Source organism: Balaenoptera borealis, assembly GCF_965194805.1.
Source record: "Balaenoptera borealis genome assembly, chromosome: 19".
NCBI lineage: Eukaryota > Metazoa > Chordata > Mammalia > Artiodactyla > Balaenopteridae > Balaenoptera > Balaenoptera borealis.
Genome location: NC_138878.1, coordinates 52,576,925 through 52,604,395, shown reverse-complemented (window position 1 = coordinate 52,604,395; position 27,471 = coordinate 52,576,925). Strand labels below are relative to the sequence as shown.

Sequence of the window (27,471 nt, the reverse complement as noted above, 5' to 3'; positions counted from 1 at the left end):
GGTCGGAAAAGATACTTGATACGATTTCAATTTTCTTAAATTTACCAAGGCTTGATTTGTGACCCAAGATATAATCTATCCTGGAGAATGTTCCATGAGCACTTGAGAAAAATGTGTATTCTGTTGTTTTTGGGTGGAATGTCCTATAAATATCAATTAAGTCCATCTTGTTTAATGTATCATTTAAAGCTTGTGTTTCCTTATTTATTTTCATTTTGGATGATCTGTCCATTGGTGAAAGTGGGGTGTTAAAGTCCCCTACTATGATTGTGTTGCTGTCGATTTCCCCTTTTATGGCTGTTAGTATTTGCCTTATGTATTGAGGTGCTCCTATGTTGGGTGCATAAATATTTACAATTGTTATACCTTCCTCTTGGATCGATCCCTTGATCATTATATAGTGTCCTTCTTTGTCTCTTGTAATAGCCTTTATTTTAAAGTCTATTTTGTCTGATATGAGAATTGCTACTCCAGCTTTCTTTTGATTTCCATTTGCATGGAATATCTTTTTCCATCCCCTCACTTTCAGTCTGTATGTGTCTCTAGGTCTGAAGTGGGTCTCTTGTAGACAGCATATATATGGGTCTTGTTTTTGTATCCATTCAGCCAGCCTGTGTCTTTTGGTGGGAGCATTTAATCCATTTACATTCAAGGTAATTATCGATATGTATGTTCCTATTCCCATTTTCTTAAATGTTTTGGGTTTGTTATTGTAGGTGTTTTCCTTCTCTTGTGTTTCTTGCCTAGAGAAGTTCCTTTAGCATTTGTTGTAAAGCTGGTTTGGTGGTGCTGAACTCTCTCAGCTTTTGCTTGTCTGTAAAGGTTTTAATTTCTCCATCACATCTGAATGAGATCCTTGCTGGGTAGAGTAATCTTGGTTGTAGGTTTTTCTCCTTCATCACTTTAAGTATATCCTGCCACTCCCTTCTGGCTTGCAGAGTTTCTGCTGAAAGATCAGATGTTAACCTTATGGGGATTCCCTTGTGTGTTATTTGTTGTTTTTCCCTTGCTGCCTTTAATATGTTTTCCTTATATTTAATTTTTGACAGTTTGATTAATATGTGTCTTGGCGTGTTTCTCCTTGGGTTTATCCTGTATGGGACTCTCTGTGCTTCCAGGACTTGATTAACTATTTCCTTTCCCATATTAGGGAAGTTTTCAACTATAATCTCTTCAAATATTTTCTCAGTCCCTTTCTTTTTCTCTTCTTCTTCTGGGACCCCTATAATTCGAATGTTGGTGCGTTTAATGTTGTCCCAGAGGTCTCTGAGACTGTCCTCAGTTCTTTTCATTCTTTTTTCTTTATCCTGCTCTGCAGTAGTTATTTCCACCATTTTATCTTCCAGGTCACTTATCCTTTCTTCTGCCTCAGTTATTCTGCTATTGATCCCATCTAGAGTATTTTTAATTTCATTTATTGTGTTTTTCATCATTGCTTGGTTCCTCTTTAGTTTTTCTACGTCCTTGTTAAATGTTTCTTGCATTTTGTCTATTCTGTTTCCAAGATTTTGGATCATCCTTACTATCATTATTCTGAATTCTTTTTCAGGTAGACTACCTATTTCCTCTTCATTTGTTAAGTCTGGTGTGTTTTGACCCTGCTCCTTCATCTGCTGTGTGTTTTTCTGCCGTCCCATTTTGCTTATCTTACTGTGTTTGGGGTCTCCTTTTCACAGGCTGCAGGTTCGTAGTTCCCGTTGTTTTTGGTATCTGTCCCCAGTGGCTAAGGTTGGTTCGGTGGGTTGTGTAGGCTTCCTGGTGGAGGGAACTAGTGCCCGAGTTCTGGTGGATGAGGCTGGAACTTGTCTTTCTGGTGGGCACGTCCACGTCTGGTGGTGTATTTTGGGGTGTCTGTGAACTTATTATGATTTTAGGCAGCCTCTCTGCTAATGGATGGGGCTGTGTTCCTGTCTTGCTAGTTGTTTGGCATAGGGTGTTCAGCACTGTAGCTTGCTGGTCATTGAGTGATGCTGGGTCTTGATGTTGAGATGGAGATCTCTGAGAGATTTTTGCCGTTTGGTATTACGTGGAGCTGGGAGGTCTCTTGTGGACCAGTGTCCTGAAGTTGGCTCTCCCACCTCAGAGGTACGGCCCTGATGCCTGGCTGGAGCACCAAGAGCCTTTCGTCCACACGGCTTTTGGGAGGTCTGACGTTTTCTGCCAGCGTTCCGTGGGTGTTCTGTAGGAGCAGTTCCACGTGTAGATGTATTTCTACTGTATCTGTGGGAAGGAAGGTGATCTCCGCGTCTTACTCTTCCGCCATCTTCTCTCCGACCTCTATAGCTTTCCTAGAAGCCCCACCCGCCCAATTTCTGCCTAGTTCTCATTGGCTAGCACTGTATATCATGACAACTCCTGGCTACAAGGGCATCTGGGAAAATGATTATTAACTGAGCACTTTCCCAATCTGACAAAATTGGGTTAGGAAGAAGGCGAGAGTACCAAAATTATATAAATCTGGAATAGCAAATATGGAGAGGAAGAATACTTCAAAGACTATAATATCTATCATGGCCATAAAAAGGTGTGGAATTTGGGCTTCCCTGGTGGTGCAGTGGTTGAGAATCTGCCTGCCAATGCAGGGGACACGGGTTCGAGCCCTGGTCTGGGAAGATCCCACATGCCGCAGAGCAACTAGGCCCGTGAGCCACAACTACTGAGCCTGCGCGTCTGGAGCCTGTGCTCCACAACAAGAGAGGCCGCGATAGTGAGAGGCCCGCGCACCGCGATGAAGAGTGGCCCCCGCTCGCCGCAACTAGAGAAAGCCCTCGCACAGAAACGAAGACCCAACACAGCCATAAATAAATAAATAAATAAATTAAAAAAAAAAAAAAAGAGGTGTGGAATTTTAGGGAGGGTTTTTAGAAATTGTTTTGATTGAAGGGTAACATATACACAATAAAGAGTACTAATCTTAGGGGTAAGCTGGTGACTTTTAACATATATATACATTTGCGTGATCACTTGACTGGATGAAGATAGAGACCATTTTCAGCACCTTTACAAGTCCCCTCATGCCCACCTCAGTCAGCAACCCTCCCACCCCTGAGATACCCACTATTCCAACTTCTACCACTTAGAGAGGGATATTAACCAACATAAATGTTGGAAGGAAAACAGATGATGGATGGAGAAGAACAAAAGGGAGGAATAAGGCCAAATAAATGGTTGCTTTTGTGATATTGCTGCTCTCCTTTGCCTCCTAAATTATTCTAATTCCATTTTGAAAATGGAATTTTAAATGTCATCAAAAAAAGTCATCAAAAACTGAAGATCAAAATTTTAGTTTGCTGTAAAGTTGATATATGCTGAGACTTCAATCAGTTAGGACTGGATTCTATTGCACATAATGTAACAACCCTAGGTAATTAATAGTGGTGTAAATAAGATAGAATTATATTTCTCTGTCACATAAAAGCAGCCTGAAGGTATGTAATCGAGGATTGTGTTTGGCAGCCCCAGGAAAACTTTGGAGCACTCTAGCCCTCTGTTCTTCCAGTCCTAGGTGGCCTGAGTCCTCGTGGTCAAACATGAAACCTGGAACTCCAGCCATCACATCTATGTTCCTGGCAACCGAATAGAGGAAGGGAAGAAGAAGCATTCACTCCTTCTCAATTTAACAGACTTCTCAGAAGTCCCACACAACACTTCTGCTAATAACTCACTGACAGGAACTTAGTCACATGACCACACCTACCTGCAAAGAGGGCTGGGAAAGTGGTCTTTTAGCTGGGTGCAATGTGCTGTTAAAAATCAGACTTTTTAATAAGTGGAAAAACTGGTAGTCTCTTCCAAATTGCACTTCTGCAACTTTTGCAGGTGAGCCTCCTCTTCCCGCAATTCTGCCACCTTTGCATTGCATCCCCGGGGGCCTGTTGTGTGCCCAAGGAAGAACCCATCTCAACCTATACCATCAGATCTGGCCTTCTCAGGGAAAAAAACCTCAGCAGATGGGAAAGAATGTCCTACACAGAGCATTGCAACCAGCCACACTATTGTCAGGTTCTACGGCCCCTGGAGTCCCTCCTAGGATTGGATGAATATAATTCAAACCATGTTCTGATAGAGGCAGTCAGTTTTGTCTTAGGGACACAAGGTTAGATGTAAATAGTCTGTTAGCACCCCAGCCAGCTGTCACTGGGCAAAATTTATTTGTATTTTTTTTGACACAGGTGTCATCTGTTTCTCGGTGAAATAATCCAAGCACAGCACTGTAGGATAGGAGCCAGGAGCATGGCCGCTGAAGCAGCAGCCGTCCCACATGGTTGGTGGAGGGAGAGCCCCGGTTGTCCAGGAAAGCCACGCTGCCGTATCCTCAGTGCCAGTCCAGCTGAGAACCGTGGGCCGCAGAGTATGCTGCTGTGGAAGCAGAGGTGAGACTAGGTAAAGGCGAACGCAGACGCATCTGGATGGGGCCGTGAAGCGGTGGAAGTGGCAGGTCCCGGCAGCATTCGGCTAAGGACATGGATGAGGCTGCCAGGCTGGTCATAGATGCAGAGAATTGTGGAATCAAGTGTGGCTCTCTGAGCATGCTCTGCTTGAGTTGAGAAAAATCAGGATAAAGTACCTCCCTGATTTTATGTGCCTTTTCCCCACGCTTGACTGACTGAGCTTCTACCATTTGCTTCTTTGAAACATCTGTCAGTGCTTCCTTTCCCTCTCCCTCATACAAGGGTTAGTGACATCCTCGATGCAGTAAAGAGTCTGCTTGTCAGAAATCCCATCCTGTGTCTCAGGGAAGGGCTGACTACTTACTTGCCCTGATTCCTCTCCTTGTTCTGGGAGAGACAGCAGTGAGTGGTGGCTTGAAGTGAAACCTTAGTTCCCTGCCCAGGAATTGGACCTGGGTAGCCTGGATGAAAACCAGGAATCCTAGCCGCTAGAGCACCCGGGACGAGAGGCTAGAAGCAAAGTTCCCCTGGCTCTTGCCCCGTTTGAAAAATGAATTTCTCAAAGAGGCAATAACTGTAAAATCCGGTACAAAGTTTATTATTGAAGACGCAGAACAACAAGTGGGAGAGCACACAGAGAAACAGTTTATTTAAGACAGAAGCAGAGATACACACCTAGAGAGAAAGAGTGTGGGCGTCCTCCCTAACGAGGAGGAGTGCAGCAAAGAGGCAGTTAAATCATTTATACAGGGCAGTTCTTCCCCGTCATTGTTTACCTTTGACCAATTATCTCGTTTCTTTTCCACACCTGCCCTGCCCTAGGACCCTCCCAATATGCATGTGCATCTTTTTGCCAAGATGGATTCCAACACAGAGGCCTGTGGGAGGTTTGACAACACTTATTACGGGGTGGCGCCCCCTCCCTTTTTGACCCCCGAGGAGCCTTCCTGTGCATGTGCCACTGGGGAGGTTTCCCTGACCTCAGGAGTGATAGACGTGGCCGTCTTATCTCTTTACTCAGCAGGGCTCAGCTCCTGCCACTAACTTTGCCCTTGGAGTGTCCAGGGAAAACAAAGCTCCAATTTACCCTGCTTGACAAGCTCCAGCTGCTCTGCCCAGGGGCCCATCTGCCTCCTACCTCATCCTGACGCCTCAGACTTGCTGCTTCTACCTTTCCTGGACCAGAAGTGTTCCTACAAGGATTTGGAAGTTTCAGAAGTGCCCTCCTGCCACACGAAGGTAAGGTGGTAACAGACATGACTGTCTGCAAGTCGTACCGGTGTCGAATTCTGTCTGACTCTCCCAGATGCCTCTTGGGCTCTCTCTAGAAGGGTGAACTTGGTTTGAGGGAAAAGAGGAGTTTGATGGCCCTTTTCTCAGTAAGATTGTGCCAAGTAGTGTTCTTTGGCAGTTCAGGATTACAGCCTGTGCAGACGGAGTGCCTCTTGTCCTGAGGTCCCAGCCGGGATCTCAAGGCTGGCCCTGCCGGCTGAGAGTGGTTTAGCCGCTGCACGTGCCTGCAGCACGTAGCTGAAGGCTGGGGTCAGCCCTGCTTGAACCACAGAAGTGAGAGTGGGAAAAGGCAAGTTCCCAAAGCACCAAAGGAAGGAGTTCTATGTCAGGACGTGCTACGCTCAGGTCCTGTGCAATCCCCAGTCTGCACTGTGATGGTCCCCCTTCTTGCTCTCTCTAGAATGTGTAACAGAATACCCATAGCTGGCAATGACCTTGTCACAGCTCACTTTGTATCTGCTCATTTCTTTGTTTACTTAAACTCACAAACCCTGGTCCTTTCAATTTTACCAGGAACCACTGACTTGTGTTTCTTGCCTCTGGTTGCCACATACCAGTGTGTCTCAACATATCTTTTGAGAAATGCTGAGTTAAAGGACCAGCTGAGGAGGAAGACATACCGGCCTGGCTGGGATGGACCACTCTGCCTGGGGCTCTAGTCTGGCCCGGCACCCGTGTAAGCATCTGCCTGCATTCGTACTCAGACTCCATCTACTTCCTTCACTGCTGCCACCCGTCGGGTTGTCACTCAGAGTGGCACCTTCCACTTAGTCCTCCAGAAGTCTCAGTGCTTATCTGGTGTGCGCTCTGCACCCCACCTCCCCGAACACCAACAGCGATCGGGGTGCTTCCCAAAGTGCTCCCAGGGAAAGTCGCCAGGCTTCTGGGAGGGGGTGTAGGTGTGTAAGCCCCTTGCTGGCTGTTCTCTTCTAGGGCCACAGAGTTTTCCCATCCACCGGAGTCACTGGTCAGAGAGGAAGAGCACTTGGTGGGCTCCTCTGCAGCTGGAACTCGGCCTCCCCTCAAGTCCCTGCCCCTGCGAATCGATCTCTCAGAATCCAAGTTCTGACTGTTCTCCCAGACCTCTCTTTACATCCGTCATTCACATAACCCAGATTTTCTTCCTAGGTTTCTTTCAGGTCACTTCTGTTTACTGTGTCTTACCCCTTCCTTCTGTTCTTTCTTCACCTCCCTTCCTCTCCACCCCAACCCAGAGCTACGTCGAATTCACCAAGTTCCTGTTCCTTTCCCAGCATGATCCAGTCAAAGCAGGTTAACCTCTCCAGTTTTGTATCACACGGCATTCTTTGGCCAGCAGAGTATATATCTTAGAAATTGGGGTGCTGGCTTTCAAGTCCAGGGGCTCCAGCCGGCCCAGAAAGGTGTTCCGAGTCCAGGCAGGCCCACTAAGCCCATTGCTGTCTGGGGCGTGAGACTCCACACTTGCTCTCAGGCCTCCTCTCTCTCCCAGGTTCTATGCCTGGTTTCTGTGCCACTTCCTCCCTTCTCCCCAGTGTCCTCTTCCTGAGCGTCATGCGCCCCGGACAGCCGTAGCCTCCCCAGATGCTGCCACAAGTCTCTTGGATCAGGAAGCCGAGGGCAAGGTGACAACTAGATCCTGCGTTTCACCTCTCCGTGAACGAAAGGGGCCGGAGCATCAAGCAAGACAGACATCGTTCTTGCCTTCATGGAATTTACATTCCAGCTGGTGGGGATAGGGGGAGAATACAACAGTATCTACGTGAATATAGAGGAGATATATATATATATATATTTTTTTGCGTGGCACATTCTATGAAGGAAAATCGGATGGTGCAACAGAGTTACGGGGTGCGTGCGGGGAGTGAGAGTGCTTTAACTGAGTGGTGGGGAAGTGTCCCCTGAAGGGGTGGCACTTGAGCAGAGACTTGAAGGAACCCTGCTGGGGCTGTGGAAGAGCTGACAGTTTGTGCAAAAACCCTGAGGCAACACAAAGCTCAGAGTGATGGAGGAACTGAAAGGAGGCCAGCGTGGTTGGGGCAGAATGCACCTGAGGGAGGCTGATGGGAAATGAGGTCGGAGAGGCGACAGCGGGGAGGGAAGGCTCATCACGTAGTGCAAGGGGAGGATTCGGGTTTCATCCCCAAAGTTACAGGAACCCATGGAAGGGCTTTCCTCAGAGAAATGAAATGATCTGATGTGTGGTTTTTGAAGGCCCCTCTGGTTACCTATTGGGGTACAAGAGTGTTTTGCTCTGCTGTCTGTCAGGGCTTTGATTGCCCCCAGGCACTGGGGAGGCCTAACGATGTACGGACCCCCACGGGGACCTGGCGTCTGTCATTCACCCCTCCATCTCTCTCTGTCTCCCCGCTTCACTGGCCTCCTGCACAGGCCCACTTTCCAGACTAGTAGGAACATAGAGAAGACACTGTCCTTTGTGTCTCTTGACTAACTTTACTTGCATCGTTTTACTGTTGTTATTTTCTACAGATGTTCGTGACATTCTGATTTAAAGTGAATGACACAGACTCATGGGCAAGGAAATGTCGGGAAGGAGGAGAGTGGCTTTTCTCCTTGAGTCTTTTCTTGCCACCCTTGCTGACTATGAATATTACTGAGGAATCTCATTCTGGAGCAGAAGTCAAGTCACAGGTGGTTCCCAGGATCCTTAGACCCCTGCTGTTACCTCCTTTCCACCCATGGTTGCCTGGGGACGGTCTGTTCTGCTCCTGTCCAGGTGTTAAGGCTGGATAAGCAGGGAGAGAAGGACCAACCCGGGAGGTCGCTGGCCTCACCTCCTCCCCCTTTTACAACCCTCTAGGCTGATATGGAATGAGACATGCTACACTGCATGTCACACCCCACCCCTGTCCAGTGCTTTCCTGAGGTCAACAGAGATTCGTACTGAAAGCAGGCCCTACTCTGGCCTGCAGAGTATCAAGAGACTTTTCTACAGGCCAGCGTTTGTTTCCCAGGCCTGGCTGACGCATATCCTTTAGTCTCTGAGGAACAGAGGGTGGTGGGGGGTATTTGGGGAGAGAGGGTATGGCATGCGATGGAGTAACCACTTTGAAAAAGCATATTTGATATAATTTTATATTTCAAAAACAAAAACAGTTGTTTTATGATGTGGACCAGTGAAAGTCAGCTTCTGGTTTATTTTTACTAAAGGTCAAGAGGTACTGAGAAGGCAAGATGGCATCTCAAGCCCAAGTCAATGGAGGGAGCTGTGTCCAGGGCTAATTTAGGCAAAGCTCCAAGCTCCTCTCCAGATTCTATCCCAGATCAGCACACCCCCTTCATTGCCATCACCACACATAACCCATAGGGAGATGTATGCAGGAGTGAAACACTCAAGTTTTAGAGTCATCAAGTTATATTCAAATCTCGGTTCCCAACCCATTTCTGGCCATGTGTTCTTTGGCAAGTTACCTAACCTATAGTTAACCCACTAAACCTCTAGTTTCCGGAGGTGAGAGCATGGACTCTGGAGCCAGCTGTGTGGCTTGGAGTTCTGGTTCTGCTACTTGTTGGCTGTGTAACCTTGGGCAGGTGACTCATCTCCAGGCCTCCCTCCGTTTCCTCATTTGTGGAATGGGAATAATAATACACCTACCTTGTAGGGTTGCTGTGAGGATTGAAGTGAATGTGTATACGTATGCGTGCACGTATGTGTGTGTGTATACACGTGTACACATATGTATAAATGTGTGTATGTAAGCGGGTGCCTGGGGCATAGCAGGCATGTATAGTACTGGCTGTTACTATTATTATTTTATCTTTGTTTAGGATAAGGCTAAATTGTGTGTGAGAAAAATAAGTCGATTTTTTAAAAACTCCATAAGTAAATCATATTGCAGGTGGTATGGGGACACAGAAGTTGTGATACTGCTGTTTGATAACTGAAGTGAAACGCGAGGCTGGACCACAGCGTTCTATCCTCTCCTTCACATCTCACTGCTTCCCGCTGACTTCTCGATCTTTTCCTGCTACTTCTTTTCTTTACTGGATTTTTCTATCGTAGCTTACGGAAGACCAGCCTCCTTAGGTCTCTATTGAATTCTTCTAGCCCTCTCATCCTTCCTACTCCTCCACCTGAAGAATTATTCTCATGAGGATTCCAGAGTCCCATAACCACTCTCCCCTCTGAGAGGGGAAGACGCCTATCGTATCACAGATCAGCAGTTCTCGAAGCGTGGCCTCTGGGCTGGCAGCGTCGGCATCACCTGGGAACTTGCTGGAAATGGACATTCTTGACCCCTCACCCTAGACCTGCTGAATCAAAAACTCTGGGGGCGGAGCATTGCGATTTGTCTTTCAACCAGCCCTTCAGGAGATTTTGGTGCACACTAAGGTTTGAGAGCCACTGTCACAGAGGAAGAGTAGGTCCAGTGGCTTTGTGATGTTGTTCAAGTTCACAGTCCTGTTCTGGACACCTGGTGCTCATGTGAAACTGTAAGTCTCAGCTGTGAAACACGGGGACCAGAGGCAGAAGGGGAGGTCGAAAGGGAGCCAGCTGGCCCCTCTGAATGCCTTTTAGCCTGGTTCCCTCCTGAACCTTCCAAAGGCAGAGCTCAGGGATGTCAGCCAGCCAGTCGGGGAGACAGGCTAGATTCCCATGTGGGCTCTGTCTTGATCAGCTGTGAGGTCTTGGGGAGTCCCTTAACCTCTCTGGGCTTCCTTGTGGGTTGTAGCCCTGTGTGAATAGGGCAGGATTGTTTGGGGGAATAAGTGAGGTAACATTTGCAAAAACACTCTGCAAGACTGAAAATAGTTCTCTATTGTAAATTGTAACCAGACAAGTAAACTCTTTCCCGGAGTGATCCTCAACTTTTTTCCAGTGGCCACACGTGGGACAGATTATGCTCACATGCTGGACAAACTCCCAGAGCATTCCAACTGCAACTTCTCCCATTCCTCTCTTGCTCAGCAGAGAGAATGTTGACAGCTTGAGTCAGAAGTTCCAAGGGGCAGAAACGATGTCTCTCTGCCTCGTGGCCATGACCTTGTTAGTTCCCTCTGCCCCACGCTAGCCCCATTCAGCACTGTGCAGTATTCCCATTGGCATTTCTCTAACCCTCCTCCCTTCCCCCTCCCTGGTTCTGTCCACCTCTTGGAAGTGAAGCCCTTGCCTTGTCCCCAACAGCGTGGCCCTCTCCTGAGTCCTTCTACTCCGTGCCGTCAAAGGCCCTTTCCCAGAGCACAAGCCGCCATCTAAGAACTTCGCTTTACTCTGATTTTTTATTGAGCAAGAGGGTGGCAGCCTCCAAAAGGAAGTCTTCAGGCTCCTAGCGAGGTGGCAGTGTTGGAGCTGCCTCTCCTCACCTGGCTCTGCTCCAGGGTCAGGCTTTTACCAAGACGGCCGTGTCATTGGCAGAAAGTCAATAGTTGATTACTTCTCTATCTTTCCTCAGAAAGCCCTGTCTTGGCAACTCCATCTAAAGGAGTCCTCTCCTCCTTTAATGGAAAACAATACTCCGTTTTGTTTGCTTCATCGTGTTTTACCAAGATCTGAAATCGTTTTGTTTGTCAACACTTCTTGGTGACTGAGAAGTGCTACTCAGGTCACAGGTTTGGTTTTATAATGCTCCGGTAAAAGCTCTTTGTTGTGCCTAATAATTAGAAACACACACATAGGCATACTTTCAGGTTAAGCAAACAAGCATTTTTTATTTGCTGCCTCTCACCACCCCTTGGCCCAGAAACGAGGAGGAGGAAGCCACACTTATATTATCAAAACAACATTGTTAACTATCTGGAGTCCTTATTATTATTATTTTTTTTAAATTTTTTTGGCCGCACTGTGCAGCATGCAGGATCTTAGTTCCCCAACCAGGGATCGACCCTGAGACCCCTGCAACGGAAACGCCGAGTCTTAACCACTGGACTGCCAGGGAAGTCCCTGGAGTCTTTTATTAGTTTGGTCACATAGTAATCGTCTAATCGTGCATCTCATTCCTGGAGAGTCTAAATGCTAGACCTAAAAGGATGCACCAGTATCCTCCAACTCCAGAGCACTTCCATAACGTAAACCTCGTGCAAGCTGGTAGCTTCTCTGTCTCGTTGACCATAGTATTCCCCGCACCTTGAGCAAGGCCTGACGTGGAGCAGGTACTCTGTAAATATAGCTGAATGAAGGAATGAAAGACAAATAAGGATGCAGGCTGGTGTCTCCATCTCTGGAGAAGGGAGTGGGCCTTTGTCTTCCTGACGCCTTGCAGCGAGAGCCTTTTGGGAGAGCTAGCATCATGGTTTAGAGCATGTGAAACATTTAGAACAGTGCCAAGTCCACAGGAAGTTCTCTATAATGTTCCCTGTTCTCCGCGACCCAGGCAGAGGCCCCAGCAGACTCATTTCCCCTCCCAGGATCCTAACATTTAGCCCTTTAGTGTTCCTTGCAGCACACCCAGTGGATGTTGGACAAAATTCTGTACTGCTGTCTCTGAGTCCCACCCACTGGCTCCTGACTTTTCAGGAAGCTGGTGGAATAAAAGGAGCACTGGACCTGGAGGATCAACATAGATTCTGGTTCAGGTGTGAACATTGCCTGGCTGTATATTTTCGAGGAAGCTACTTAGCTTCTCTGGTCCTTGGAGCCCTCGCTGATGAAGAATGCATAAGAAACCAGCTTCAGTGATTATCTTATGACTCAGTTGTGATTATATGTGTGGAAACACTTTTAAAACTGCAGAACAGGAACTTCCCTGGTGGCACAGTGGTTAAGAATCCGCCTGCCAGTGCAGGGGACAAGGGTTCGAGCCCTGGTCTGGGAAGATCCCACATGCCGTGGAGCAGCTAAGCCCGTGCGCCACAACTACTGAGCCTGCACTCTAGAGCCTGCAAGCCACAGCTACTGAGCCCGTGTGCCACAACTACTGAAGCTCAAACACCTAGAGCCTGTGCTCTGCAACAAGAGAAGCCACCGCAACGAGAAGCTCGCGTACCACAACAAAGAGTAGCCCCCGCTCCCTGCAACTAGAGAAAGCCTGCGTGCAGCAACGAAGACCCAACGCAGCCAAAAATAATAAATAAATAAATAAATAAATAAATAAATTAAAAAACCTGCAGAACACACTTCTTCTGATTTAAGTTATTGTTGTTAACCAAGCATCTGATCTATTAGACAGCGAAGGCAGTCCCCAGCATGTCCAGAACTATGTGCCCTTCCTTGTCCATGGGCTTTGCCTCTAACCCTTGCATGTCAAAATGCAAATGAGTTGGTGAAATTATGAGAAAGATAGCTTCAAATCTGCTCTAATTTATTTTTAAAATATCACAAAAGATATATTTCAGAAACACCCATTCTTTATTATTGGTGACAAATTATTTACCAACTGTTTGTATTAATATCTTGGTTCTAAGTGACCGAAACTCATCCAGGCTGATTAAGGAAAAATGGGAAGTTTTGGCTATGTAATTGAAGAGTCTGGGGCAAAGCTGCTTCAGGAATGGCCCGATCCAGGTGCTTAAACGAAGCTGCTGGTCATGTGTCTCCGTGTCTTAGTTCTGTTTTCTTATGCCAGCTTCATTCTCAGGCCCCTTCCAAGTAGTGGCAAAGATGGCTCCCCAGAGTTCCAAGATTACATTTTACCAGCCTGACCACCCTGTGGAAAGAGTGTGCCTCTTTCCAAATCATTCCAGAAGAATCTAGAATTGGTTGACTCTGGATGGACTGGCTTGGGCATGAACCCAAGTCTGGGTGGCATGCCCTCCCCTGCTGCTGGTCTGGAGCCAGCCTTTTCCTCCCAACCCCCCACCCCATGCCACATGGACTGAGAGTAGAGAAGGAGTGATTGACTAAAGGAAAAGTGGGATGCTGTTACCAGAAGAAGGAGGAAAGGACGCTTGGCAGGCAAAACTCCAGGTATCCACTCACAGCAGGTCACCGCACAGGAAACAGGCTCAGGACAGAGGTAAGGACTGTTAGATCATAGGCCAGCTGAATGCCAGGGCGTTTCCCTACTCTGCCGAGGAAGACCAGTTCTACTTGGTGCCTCCCCACCTCAATTTATGTAATCCCTCCACCGGTTAATCTCAAGTCCTCACTCAGTTTTCTTGACCTTTACTCTTCTGACTTCACCCGTCCACTGGCAGTGAACTCTTCACCTCGTTCCCCAACTGGATGACCCTGTGGTCACTTGGGCCTCTCATCCTTTTCCTTTTCTGGGTCGGATTTTAAGGTGCCTTCTCCCAGGCACTCGCTCTGTGTTTTGGATGACTAGCCTCCTCCCATTCCCGAGCGGATGGCTCTCAGAGTTCAGCCCTGAATGGACATTTACCAACTTGTGGAACAAGGTGCAGAGACACAGGTACTTTCTGCCATCTCAGGGTCTCCCAGGAGCCAAGAACATTTACACTTGAACTTGCAATGTGTCAGGAAGTGGAAGGTCAAGAGTTGAGCTCTTTCTCAGGCCACTCAGCCCTCTCTGTTTCCCCAAAAACTCTGTTTCCACAAATCTAATTTATCTTCTCTAGATCTCAAGCCATGATTACTCTTTCACGTGTGGTTCTGCTTTCATAATTCAGGTATCCTGTTTTACATCTTTTCCTGGGCTAACCAAACGAACGTGCATATGAGTTTGCTCATGTACTCCTGTCCCTGCCCCTGCCCTCACTCCTTGTTTGGTCCGTCTTCCCTAGTCAGAATCCAATTGAATTGGCTATTCCTCAGCCCTGTCTCACAAAACCACTCTAGAATCCCTAGACACATGAGTACGTAAGAAGAAAGTGGGGCCACGTGTTCAACTGTCCGCAGAGGGCTGGGGTCCTGACACGGCCCGTCACTGTGTGCAGGCAGGGCCTCTGATTCTGTCTCCCAGTGTCCCGTCCCCTGAACTCTGCATCACCTCTGCCTTTTCCCCACCTCAGCTCTGCTTAAACCACATCGATCCAAGATGACTCCAGTTTCCTTGGAAGCCATTTGACAAAAACACATAAATACATGACAGATTATGCTTCGTGGTTCCACAGAAACTGTGTCTTGTCTTGGCCCATGTTATATGGCCCAGAACCAACAGAGGTTACGTTCTCATCCCCACGAACCAGGACACTTGACACCGCCACCCCCTAGATCCCCCCTCAGAATCCCAGCATCTTGTTTTCCTTTTACTCCATCGTCAATCTGAGCTGTCCTCCAGGACCCAGACTTTCTTCCAGTCACCATTTCTCCCCAGCACATGTGCACTTCCCATATAAACAACAGAATGGAGGGAGAAACCTCTCTCTGCTACATTTAATTGTATCATTCTACCTTTATGCTCTCCTTGAATGTTCCTAACAATCTGGATTTGGTTAAGAAAGATGAGGAATGGGGAGAGGGACCACTCTCCTTTACCCCAGGGGCCTGGAGAGTTTCTCTGCCCCACTTTGCCCATGTGTATATATGTATATGGACATACACACATAGTCTATATACATGTACATGCCATGTGTTTGTCTGGCGCATATGCCAATCCACTGGGTTACTTTGAGGGTCTCAGGCCTCATTTGAACTCCTTTTCCTGTTGGCAGGTAGTGCATGCCTGGTCTGTACCCACCCAGTCATGACCTTATGTTGACTACAAGGCCAGAGTTGGAAGAAGAGCTCATGGGAAGGAAGGTGGTAGTGGTAGTGGGGTTTCTGTACTATGAGTCTTTTTTTTTTGCTTTTCAGAAAGAGCTGGATTTATGCTATCACTTTGGAGAGTAGTTTGGCAGTTTCTGCTGAAACTGAAAATGCAGATGCCAGTGCTCCCAGTATTTCCTTCCTTTGAGGAATTTTCCAAGAAGTGTACGAAAAGACATGTACAAGGATGTTCGAAGCAGCATTGTTATGCTGGTGGAAAATCTTCAAGTCCACAAATCATTTCACTCTTCCCTGCCTTCCTCTTATCACTCTGCACCCTGCCCCTGTAGCAGGGCTTCCTCATGGGGGTGATATTGTAAATGCTAGAGTTGGGCTCTTAGTAGACTCCCCGTAAGCCATCAGTTCTCCAGCTAAGTGGGGATGGGGGCATATAGCCTCTGCCAAGTGAGCTGGTGACGATCTCAGAGGGATATTACGCAAGTAGGATGGAGTGGGTGGCTTGAAAATACATGTTTAACATAATTTTATATTTGCCAAACAATAATACACTGCACAATGCTCCAGGAATTATTTATTTTATCAGCAGGTGCAACAGTAGTTGCATTGCACTAGATTATATGAACTAGATGTTAACAAGTACTCTAACTGCAAAATAGGGGCTTTCACTGTGGCTTTGCAAACCCCCCACGCATAAAGCACACTAAGTATGTTCATAAATTTTACCCTGATGAGCTTTCCTTAATCGGTTTTTTTTTTAAGGATACTTTTTTAAAGATTTTTTTTCAATATGGACCATTTTTAAAGTCTTTATTGAATTTGTTACAGTATTGCTTCTGTTTTATGGATTTTTTTTTTTTTTTTTGGTTTTTTTGGCCACGAGGCATGTGGAATCTTAGCTCCATGACCAGGGATTGAACCCGCACCCCCTGCATTGGAAGGTGAAGTCTTAACCACTGGACCACCAGGAAAGTCCCCTTTCTTTAGTCTTTGCTGACAAAAAAATCAAATGTACAGTTCTTTTCAGGATGACACTGGCAAGTATAATCAGTATTGAGACTTCCCCTTCCTCCAGTTAATATAACTTCTAAGATCAGAAATTCTATCTATATTTTAGAACAGCATATCACCACCTAAATGAAGATGAGGTAATCCTGTCCCATAAAACAAAAAGAAAAACTCCAGTGCAAAAAATCTTTAGAACAAGATTCTTGACTAGCATAAAGTGATGAACATATTGGCCTATGCAGAGCAATTATATATTATTTATCTAAACCGGTTTTGTTACTTTCTATCTCGTGATAAAATTGTTCTGGTTTTTACATCTCACTTAATACATCAAAAAGCTTTGCATTTCACCAGGCAGACTTTAAACTCACATCTATGAAAGTTTAAGTGGCATTAAACTTTAACTATGAAATTTTGAATCATTAGCTGCTTAAACACCAAGTAGCATGATGTTTTATGTATGTGCAATTGCATTCATCAGAACAAGCATGTTTGTCATCTAACTGGACCAACAGTTCTCAAACTTGTTGATCTCAGGACCCTTTCATACTCTTAAAAATTACTGAGGACCCCAAAGAGATTTTTCACATTTATATAGATTTTAGATGTTGACATTTATGAAAGCTATTGACATTTACCATATTAGAAATTAAGACTTTTATTTTTCAAATATGTATTAATTTATTTAAAAATAATAATCATAAGACCATTATATGTTAATATAAATAACATATCTCTATGAAAATAACTTTGTTTTCAAAAAAAACCTACTGAGAAGAGTGGCATTGTTTTACATTTTTGCAGATCTCTTTAATGTCTAGCTTAGTAGAAGGCAGCTGTATTCTCATATCTGTTCTGCATTCAGTCCATTGTTATATCACGTCAGGTAGCCTCTGAAAAACTCCACTGTACATTCATTTGTGAGAGAATGAGATTAAAAAAAAGGAATTAGTATCTTAATATCATTATGAAAATAGTTTTAATACCACAGATCACTGAAAGGATCTCTGGGCCCCCCAAGGGGTCTCCAGACCACATTTTGAGAGCTGCTGTACTAGATTCACATAGTTAGATGCCATCTGGATTGGTTTTTCCTCAATTTGTGCTATTTAAAGGGAAGAAGAAAGAAAGGGAGAAACCAACTAAGGCACTCCTAATATATTAAAATATCTAAAATAACCACTAAAGTAATAAAACAGGGCATAAAATATCCAAGTCAGTGATATGAGAAATCAATATGAGAATGATATGAGAAATGACAAGAAATAAAACAACTTAATCCCAAAGGATGGCAAGGGAAGTAAAAAAAGAAATATTAAAAGGTGAGGAAAATAGAAAGCACAAAATAAGATGGTAAATGTTTCTTTTCTTTAAAATTTATTTAAATGAATGTGTTCACTGTGGTAATTCATCTGACCAGTACACTTATTATTAGGCCATGCGTGATATGTGTGTACATTTCAGTATGTATGTACACTTCAATGAAAGTGTTTAAAAATAGATGACAGAAATCAATCCAAATTTATTGGAAATTATTATCATATAAATATAAATGAATGAAATCATGTAGTTAAAAGACATATACTTTTGAATTGTAGGACCAGACAACAGGAAAATCCAACCACTGCATATATTGCTTATAAAAGACACATCTAAAACATAAGGATATTGAAAGTTTGAAAGTGAAAGGATGGACAAGAATGTACTAGGCAAATACTAATAAAAAAAAAAAAAAACCAAGTTGATGTGGCTATATTAATATCAGACAAAATAGATTTTAAGGCAAATTAATGTTGAAAGACATTCAACAATCTTAGAAGACAGAACTATAAGGAGAAATAGACAAATTCACCATTATAGAAGGAGCCTGTAACCCACCTCCCCATGCAACTGATAGATCAAACAGACAAAAGTGAATAAAGGTTTTATGATATTTAATTTGAACATTACAAATTAACAAGTTTGATGTAAAACATAAAGAGAGAACCCAGCACTCAACAATTGCAGAACCTATATTCTTTTTACACCTGGAACATTAGATGGACTATATTCTAGGCCAAAAAGCGATTCTCAACAAATTTCAAAGACATGGTACTATTCAAACAGTATTCTCTGATGGCAGTGCAATTTAGTTAGAAATGAAAAACAAAAAGATGAAGAAAAAATCCATATGCTTGAAAATTAAGAACCATTTCTAAACCCAAGGGTCAAAGAAAAAAATCATATGAAACTTAGAGCCTATTTAGAACTCAAAATAATGAAAATTCTGCAATTCAAAATTGTGGCATCCCACTAAAGCTACTCTTAGAGGGAAATTAATAGCCTTATATACTTACATTAGCAAAGAAGAAAGGCTAAAATTAATGAGTATCCAACCTTAAAAAGTAGGAAAAGGAGCAACTGAAAAGACTCAATAAAGTAGAAGGAAGGAAACGATAAAGACAAAATTAGACATCAATGAAATAGAAAACAGGATAAATGCCAGAGAAGAGCTAGGTTTTTTGAAAAGACAAATTAACAGACCTCTGGCAAGATTGATCAAGGAAAAAAAGCATATAAATACACAATGTTGGGGATTGAAAATAAGACATAACTACTAAGAAGTATCCTGACCCAAGTTTCTTCACACCACCGCTGACTTTTCTCTGAAGGACTTTTTTCTTGCCCATTTTGTGAACCTGAGCCAGAAACTGCTTTGATCAGGATACTTGTCCTCTGGGCTCACATGCAAGGACCTCGTCTTGTTCTCCAGACACCTGCCTGTGCTGGATGCTCAGACCCAATACGTGGAACCCCCGCCCGCTTCTGATTCAGGGCAAAGGATAGAGCTAAGAATTCTGTAGTACATACAGGCATACCTCGGAGACATTGCGGGTTTGTTTCCAGACCACTGCAATAAAGTGAATGTCACAATAAAGTGTCGCGTATTTTTCGGTTTCCCAGTGCATGTAAAAGCGTATACTGTACTGTAGACTGTTAACTGAACAATAGCATTATGTCCGAAAAAACAACGTACATACCTTAATTTACAAATACTTTGTTGCTAAAAAATGCTAACCATCATCTGACAATACAGGATTGCCACAAACCTTCAAATTGTGAAAAGCGTAATGTCTGTGAAACGCAATATAACGAGGTATGCCTGTAAATGAATACGACCATCTGATAGACGCTGAGTGGGGAAGGCAAGGAATTCCAAGACTCCGATATTCCAGGATAAAAGGGCCTGTGGCTTACCATGAAGCAGTATTAGCCACAAATGAGGAAATGTCATAGACCACAGGGAACAAAATGAAAACACTCTCCCAGTGGATGAGTTGGATTTGCGAGGCCCACTGCTTTTCTTTGCCCCTTAAGCTAGGCACAGGAGAACTCGCCCTGGTTCTGTTTCATTGTTCCCCTTTTTGAGCTCCTTCCCCCGTAGAAACATAACACCAAGCTGACAAATCTAGTCTCCGGTGAAGGTGACATTGGCCGCACCTAAGCTCCCGTTTCCTCTCTCTGCAGCCAGCTACGCAGCTCTTCTCTTGCAGTACCCTGACAGTGAGGCACCCCAGCTCTGCAGCGTCTGTAGCTTTTTGTCAAAGGCTTTGCGCACAGCTGAGGAGGAGAAATAGAAAATCAAAGGGTCCATGCAAGCATTGAGGGCGCTGAGCAACACTGTGCACACCCGCCACCTTTCGCTTGTGTTATGAAAGTACCCCACCACGTGAGACACATTGTAGGGTCCAAAACACACCAGGAAATTGAACAGGGTCGCAACCACCAGCCCCACGGCTCTCCAGCGCTTCCGGGTTCCCACTTGGGTCTGGGAGAGAATGATTCGCACAAAATGCCAGTAGCAGAAAATGGTGACCACCATGGGGATGAAGAAGAGGACGAGGAACAGCTCCAGCCGCACAGGAAGCACCACCTTCAGCTGCTCTGGGGTGAAGTTGTCATAGCAAAAAGAGAGGTTTCGGGCATCACTGGTCGACTTGTTGGTTGGTAAGTATTGTACAATGATCACGACGCTACAGTGTCCGAAGGACAAGATCCAGATGGCCACAGCAGCCAACACTCCGTACACGGGCCGGCGGGACAGCTTGTACTGCACGGGGAAAGCCACACTGCGGTAGCGCTCGACGCTGATGCCCACCAGCAGCCACGTGCTGCAGTAGATGCCGCTGTAGAAGCCATAGCTAGTGAGGGCACAGAGCATGTCCCCCAAGGGCCAGAAGAAATTATTCGCCGCCTCAACCATCTTGAAGGGCAGCAGCAGCAGCAGCAGGAGGTCCGCCAGCGTCAGGCTGAGCAGGAGGATGTGGATGGGTGCCGGGTTGGGCTTGCGGACGCGCCCCACGAAGGCCCGCAGCGCCAGGAGGTTGGCAGGGAGACCAAAGAAAAAAGATATGAAGTAGATGAAGAAAAGTACCTGGTTTCGGAGACTTGAGGCCATCCTTCCTGAAGAGACAAAAGATGGTGTCAGAATCCTCTCTGACTTTGGGTTTCCCAGCCCCAAACAAAGGCGAATCAGATTCTTTGCATCTCCCCACCGTGCTTCACCGCTTGATTATTCCTAACCCTGCAGACGGAGTGCTATCTGCTTCCTGTGTGTCAGGGAGAAAGAAGTCCTCCTTGCTTCACAACCAAATTACTTCTTTAGAACCCTCCCCCTCTCCATTTCCACTCTACAAATAGAGAGAGAGAGAGAGAGAGAGAGAGACCTAAGAGTTTTGATGTCTCAGAAGCTCCCACAGGAAAAGTTCTGAGGTCTCCAAGTCCCCACTAGAAAGGGCACTTCGTGAGAGCAGTGCCATCGTCTGTCTTGTTCACCATTTTGTCCCCAGTACATAGAACTGTGCCCGACACATAGTAGGTGCTGAACTAACATCTGTCAATAAATGAATGGCTGTGTGAACTGTGCTTCATCACAGGGACGGAGTAATCCCAAGACTGTCTCTGAGCTTCTCCAAATTCTACTCGGCCTGCTTGTGGCTTTTTTCTCTCCTTATCTTTGTCTTTTTTCTTTTTCTTTCCTCTCCCCAGGTCACAGAGCTTGAATACAAGATTCTCAGCTTCACCGCTGAAAATGGGAGTGTGGTTAAACCTGAGGGAAAAGCAACTAAAGCCCAAAGTGAGTCCCAGATGCCCAGCTTCTTGATTCCATGTGGAGCCAGTCAAAGACAACCTGTAGGTTTGGGTGGGGTAACAGAAGGGAACTGACCTGGACCAGGTAACCAGGATTGCTGCCCAGGCCATGCCTCAGATCAGTCACGTGACTCTGGGAAAATCATTCTAAGTCCTCTCAGCATCAGCTTGTTTTCCTCTGCACCACATATAACCAGTGATTTCACCAGAACTGCCACAATTCCCATATACTGCCTGCCGATTCACCTTCTCTCCCCTTGAAGAAAGCACATATCCGTGAGATTTATGTCAATCAAGAGTAACCTTTAATCTCCTTTAATTAAAAAGTATACATTTAAAATTAAACTTGAGTCTTTAACCTATTACTGGTAACATATTGCTGTTGGCCCATCTGTCTATCTCACTCCCCAATTGGAAAATCTCAGAAGTAGTGGGCCCTGTGAACAGGGAGATTCCCCACCTAGTTGGGACGGAGCTCATCTTTTCTCTTCCTCCTGCCCTCACCCATGCCCTGGCCCTCACCAGCACCCTCTCTCCCTTGACTTATCCTGGCCCCCTTTTCGTTTCTGTGTCCTCTTCCCTCCCCTCCTTTGAGAGTAAACCCCATACTCTGCTCCCTTTTCATAAGTTTAGCTACACACGCTCCTTCCATCCCATTTCCTCCTAGGGTTGTGATCCCAACAGCCTCTTCCCTGAGCACCAGCAAAGTCGGGTGCCTTGCCTTCTCCTGGAGGAAGATGGATGGCTTTGCAAATATATCAGGTCTCAGAAGCAGGTGGAACCTTGTCTAACTGAGCCACTTTATTTTCCCCCACAAATGATAGTCTTTTATACCTGGAAGAGTCACATGGTCAAAAAGAGGTAGCTCAATAGTTGAGCTCTTTCCAAGGCAGCTTGGCCTGGATCCCCTACAAAATTCTGTCCCCACCAAACATATTTCTTCCAGAATCCAAATTGCAATTGTTCTTTTGCGCTTTCTCCTCCTTCTGCGTTCCAAGCAATCTATTCTTTTTCCTTCCCGTGGGCTATTTTCCCAAACAGTTTTGCACACGCATCCACTTTCTGCCCCCGCTACTCTGCCTTCACTTGTTCCCTCTTCATCTTTTCTCTCAAGATCCCTGACCTGCTCAATTTCCTGTTCTCTTTCCAGGAAGCTCTGGCTGAATCTGGTTAGTATCTTGAGCATTGCCTGACTTCCTCCGGCCCATTAGGTCCCTTTTGTTTTTTTTAATTTAATTATGTGTTTATTAAAAAAAAATTTTTTTAATTGGAGTATAGTTGCTTTACAATATTGTGTTAGTTTATACTGTACGGCAAAGTGAATCAGCTATACGTATTCATATATCCCCTCTTTTTTGGATTTCCTTCTCGTTGAGGTCGCCACGGAGCACTGAGTAGAGTTCCCTGTGCTATACAGTAGGTTCTCACTAGTTATCTATTTTATGCATAGTATCAATAGTGTATATATGTCAATCCCAGTCTCCCAGTTCAACCCACACACCCCCTTTCCCTCTTGGCGTCCATACCTTTGTTGTCTACGTCTGTGTCTCTATTTCTGCTTTGTAAATAAGATCATCTATACCCATTTTTTCAGATGCCACAAGTATGCGCTAATATACGATATTTGTTTTTCTCTTTCTGACTTACTTCACTCTGTATGACAGTCTCTAGGTCCATCCGCGTCTCTGCAGATGCCATTAGGTCCCTTCTTACAAATGTTTCCCTCGGACTCAGACTATCCTGAGTCCATGTTGCTGCCAGGCAGTCTCTTTCTGGCTCTTCTCCCCACTCATTCCCCTCTCCTCGTGATCTTTGTTCTGCCTGGACCACCCTCTTTTCCCACTGTTCTCTCGCCAACCTGTGTAGGGTTCACATAGCTCCCTGCTGGCATCCTGAGGCAGACATAGAAGATGTGGACACTCATCTTCTATGGACACATAGAAGTGGACACATAGGGGATGCTTTGTCTCTCCTCAAGGAATGTGGTTCTCTTGCCACTGGCTGCCTGACCCTCCCAACAGAGGCTCTGGTTCTCTCCCCATGACCCAGGAAGCATGACCCTCAGACAACTTTCTGCTCCAGAAAGGATCTCTTCTCACTTAGCTCATCGCTCCCCACCTTGGTACCCAAGTGGTTTCTCTACATTGCTGCAGGCTTCCTTCCCTAACCCACACGGTATATATCCTAGAATGGGCACCCAGGAAGTGTTTTGTTTTTTTTTTTTAACATCTTTATTGGAGTATAATTGCTTTACAATGTTGTGTTAGTTTCTGCTGTATAAAAAAGTGAATCAGCTATACGTATACATATATCCCCATATCCCCTCCCTCTTGCGTCTCCCTCCCACCCTCCCTATCCCACCCCTCTAGGTGGTCACAAACCACTGAGCTGATCTCCCTGTGCTATGCGGCTGCTTCCCACTAGCTATCTACTTTACGTTTGGTAGTGCATATATGTCCACGCCACTCTCTCACTTCGTCCCAGCTTACCCTTCCCCCTCCCCGCGTCCTCAAGTCCATTCTCTACGTCTGTGTCTTTATTCTTGTCCTGCCCCTATGTTCTTCAGAACCTTTTTTTTTTTTTAGATTCCATATATATGTGTTAGCATACAGTATTTGTTTTTCTCTTTCTGACTTACTTCACTCTGTATGACAGACTCTTGCTACACAGGAGACGAAGGCAACATAATTATCTTTCGTTCTCTACCAAAGTAATTTGTGCCGTTTTACTATCTGCATTTGATTGGCAACAGAAACTTACTGGAAAGGTGAAGATTGCCGGATAGGGCTGCTCTCATTATCTTAAAATGCTAAGAGAGGGACCTCTTTTCTCCATCCCTATCCCCAGCCATGCATAGCTGATTCCCAGGTCAGGAATCTCTCAGGAAACCCCCTTTCAGCTTAGAAAAGGGCAGTGCCTCCTGGGGTGACCCCACCCCTTCTCATGGGGTGTTAGTATTGAGTCTAGGTAAGATTAGCTCTTCTGGAAATGACTATTTTGAAGTCTGTCCTTAGGAAAAACCTAGCATAGTCCCTTGCATATAGTAGGCACTTAAATACTTGTGGAGTGAAAGGATGGAAGTTGGATGTGCCTGTAAGAGCTTATTAGCTGATGATACAAGCAAAGAATAGGTCAGAACCTGTGCTTTTTGCCTCCTCTCTCTTATCTCCATTCTGTCGCCCAAGTCACCAGTACTGGGACCTCATTGGTGCTGGAGTCTTAGGGGAATTCAGACTAAGTTGTTTTACAGAATCACAAAGCTTCAGTGACCCCACACAGCTGCATCATGGGAGTGGGCAGTGCAGCATGTCAAGTCCAGCTCAACCAAGTACACCTCAGAGTGATTCACACAAATGTATGCATGTGAACTTCCTCTCCACGAGGCCATGCCTTTCACCAGCGCTCCGCTTCCCAGTCATCAAAGGTCCTGAGCCCTTACCCTGTGCACGGGTGCTGGGGACATGAGTGAACAAGACACAGAGTTAAACAGGTAAACGCACAAACCAGGGGATTTCAAGTAAAGGAAGGAAGCAAACAAGGAAACCTAGAGAGAGAGTCTGGCCTAGGGTTTTCTTTAAGACAGGCTTGGGCTGAGGAGGGATATTTGAACTGGTGAGAAGGAGCCAGCCGTGTGGAGGGCATTCCAGCTAGAGGGGACAGCAAGTACCAAAGCCCTGCGATGGGAACAAGCTCGCTGTGTCAGGGGCCAGCGTGGCTGATCCTGGAAGACAGGTCTGGCTGCTTGGTCGCTGGGCTGTGTAAGAGGACGCAGGGTTGAGCCTGAGAATGCTGCATCATCTGGAGCTGTTGGACCTTGGATGACGGTGTCTCATCTGTTGATCTTACCTTCCTCTCCGGGACTTTGATATGTCCCGATAAGCTTCCGCAGCCAGTCAGAATCTGACAGCTCCCTTCTGGTTCAGAGCCCCCCTGACACCTTGACAACACAGAGCCACCACTGTCCTCTTCAGCATCCCGTGACAACAGGTGGGGTGACAGTCAGATGAGGGGATGCTAAAAATGGAGTGACTGGGAAACGTTTTAAGATGATAGGGAACAGAAGTGTGCAGCCCAGCACGTACCAACAGGGGAAGCAAAGAGGAATGAGGAATATGGGCCCAACCAGGGAACTGGGCTCGAGTTAGTCACTGCTTTCATTCGAGCTGGGCCCCGGGACAGCTTAGCTCACTGCAGTTCAATGTAACTCCTTTGAAACCACAGAAACAGTCTAAGATCAGGAAACCTCATCTGTTAGGAAATTGAGTTTCCCCAGACGCCTCCGCCTGCCCAGCTGCAGCCTGTCCAGGCCCTCACTTCCAGCACCTCAGGAGCGGGACCCCAGGTTGCCTAGACCTTGCCACCCACCATTCCGGTTGCTCAGGCCCAAATCCCGAGAGATACCTTTGACTCTTCAGAGATATCTCTCAGGCTTTGACGACTCCATCAGCAAGTCCTTTCCACTCTATCTTCAAAAGGTATCCCGAATCCAACCACTTCTCACCACATTTACTGTACCACCCCAGTCAGGCTGTCATCACCATCCCTCACCTGTGTTCTTTCATTATCTCCTGTCTGGTCCCTTTGCTTCTGTTGTCCCCTTCAGTGTGCTTTCCACACAGTAGCCAGAATGATCATTTTAAAACATGAGTAGGTCTGTCCCTCCTCTACTCAAAATCCCACAGTCTCCCCATCTTACTCATCAAAGCCCTAGCCCTTACAGTAGCCTCCAAGTTCAACTGTGTTGGCTTCCTGCACCCGTCACTCTCTGACCTCATCTCCTACACCTCTCTCTCCCCCTGTTACTTGGGACACTTCTCCGGGGGGTGCAACTTAATGACATCTCTCAAACTTAAAAATCCAATACCATCTGATCCAATGAGTTGACATTCATGAGTTTATTATATGGATATACTTTTTCATGTGTCCAAAGAGGTATATTCATCACAGTGGTTTTTTTTTTTTTAATTTTATTTATTTATTTATTTATGGCTGTGTTGGGTCTTTGTTTCTGTGCGAGGGCCTTCTCCAGTTGCAGCAAGTGGGGGCCACTCTTCATCGCGGTGCGCTGGCCTCTCACTATTGCAGCCTCTCTTGTTGCGGAGCACAGGCTCCAGACGCGCAGGCTCAGTAATTGTGGCTCACGGGCCTAGTTGCTCCGCGGCATGTGGGATCCTCCCAGACCGGGGCTTGAACCCGTGTCCCCTGCATTGGCAGGCAGACTCTCAACCACTGCGCCACCAGGGAAGCCCCACAGTGTTTTTTGTTTGTTTGTTCTGTGATAATAAAAGACTAGGAACAACCTACGTCCATCAGCAAAGAGTCTGGTTAAATAAAAACTATGGGGCATCCAATCAGTTGAAATACTCAGCATGTGTTACAAATAATGAGGCAGGTCTACATATGCCAATGTAGATCCGACTCCCCGGTGTATGGTTAGATGAGAAAAAGCAAGGTGTGGGAATAGTGAGCTGTAAGAGAGAAGGGACGCACACCCACACACTCACTCAGTGAGTCCTTCCTGAGACCCCCCAGGTAACAGCACTTGCTGATGTTAGGGAATCAGCTGTGAACAAGCCTTACTTCCCGGAGCTGACGTTCCATCGAGGCAAGACAGGCAGCAGATTGATAAACAGATAACGTAACCTCAAGCCGGGGGCCAGGCTGGCGCTAAGAAGGAAGACAGAGACTGGAAAAGCAGAGTAAGGGGGCAGAGAGCGAGGGCAGTCCGAGAAGGGCTCTCAGAGGAAGTGATAGTTGAGCAGAGCCCTGCAAGAAAGAAGAGTATGAGGTGTAAGAACGTCGGGGGTTGTTCCAGGCAAGCCCCGAGATGAGCCACAGCATGTCAGAGGAGGTCAGGGAGGCCTGAGCGACTGCAAGGGGCCTGAGAGAGGGAGAGTCGTGGGAATAAAGTCAGGGCAGTGGGCAGGGCCCAGAGTGGGTGGGACCTTGCGGCCGGAGTCAGGATGTAGAGTGACATCCGGGGTATGATGGGCAGAGGTGTGATGTAACCTGTTTCACATTTCCAAAGGATCTCTCTGGATGCCGGGTGAGGAGTAGATTGGGGGAAGGGATATCCATGGAACTGTTCACAGCGGTGTGTCTCTGGGA

General features: G+C 46.0%; 1 pseudogene across 1 annotated transcript; it reads right to left on the bottom strand.

Moving 5' to 3' along the window:
- Positions 1-962: 962 nt before the first annotated feature.
- Positions 963-26,295, bottom strand: LOC309617385 (free fatty acid receptor 2 pseudogene; annotated as a pseudogene). Its single transcript has one exon. The product of its transcript is annotated as a free fatty acid receptor 2 pseudogene (transcript).
- Between the last annotated feature and the right edge of the window lie 1,176 nt (positions 26,296-27,471).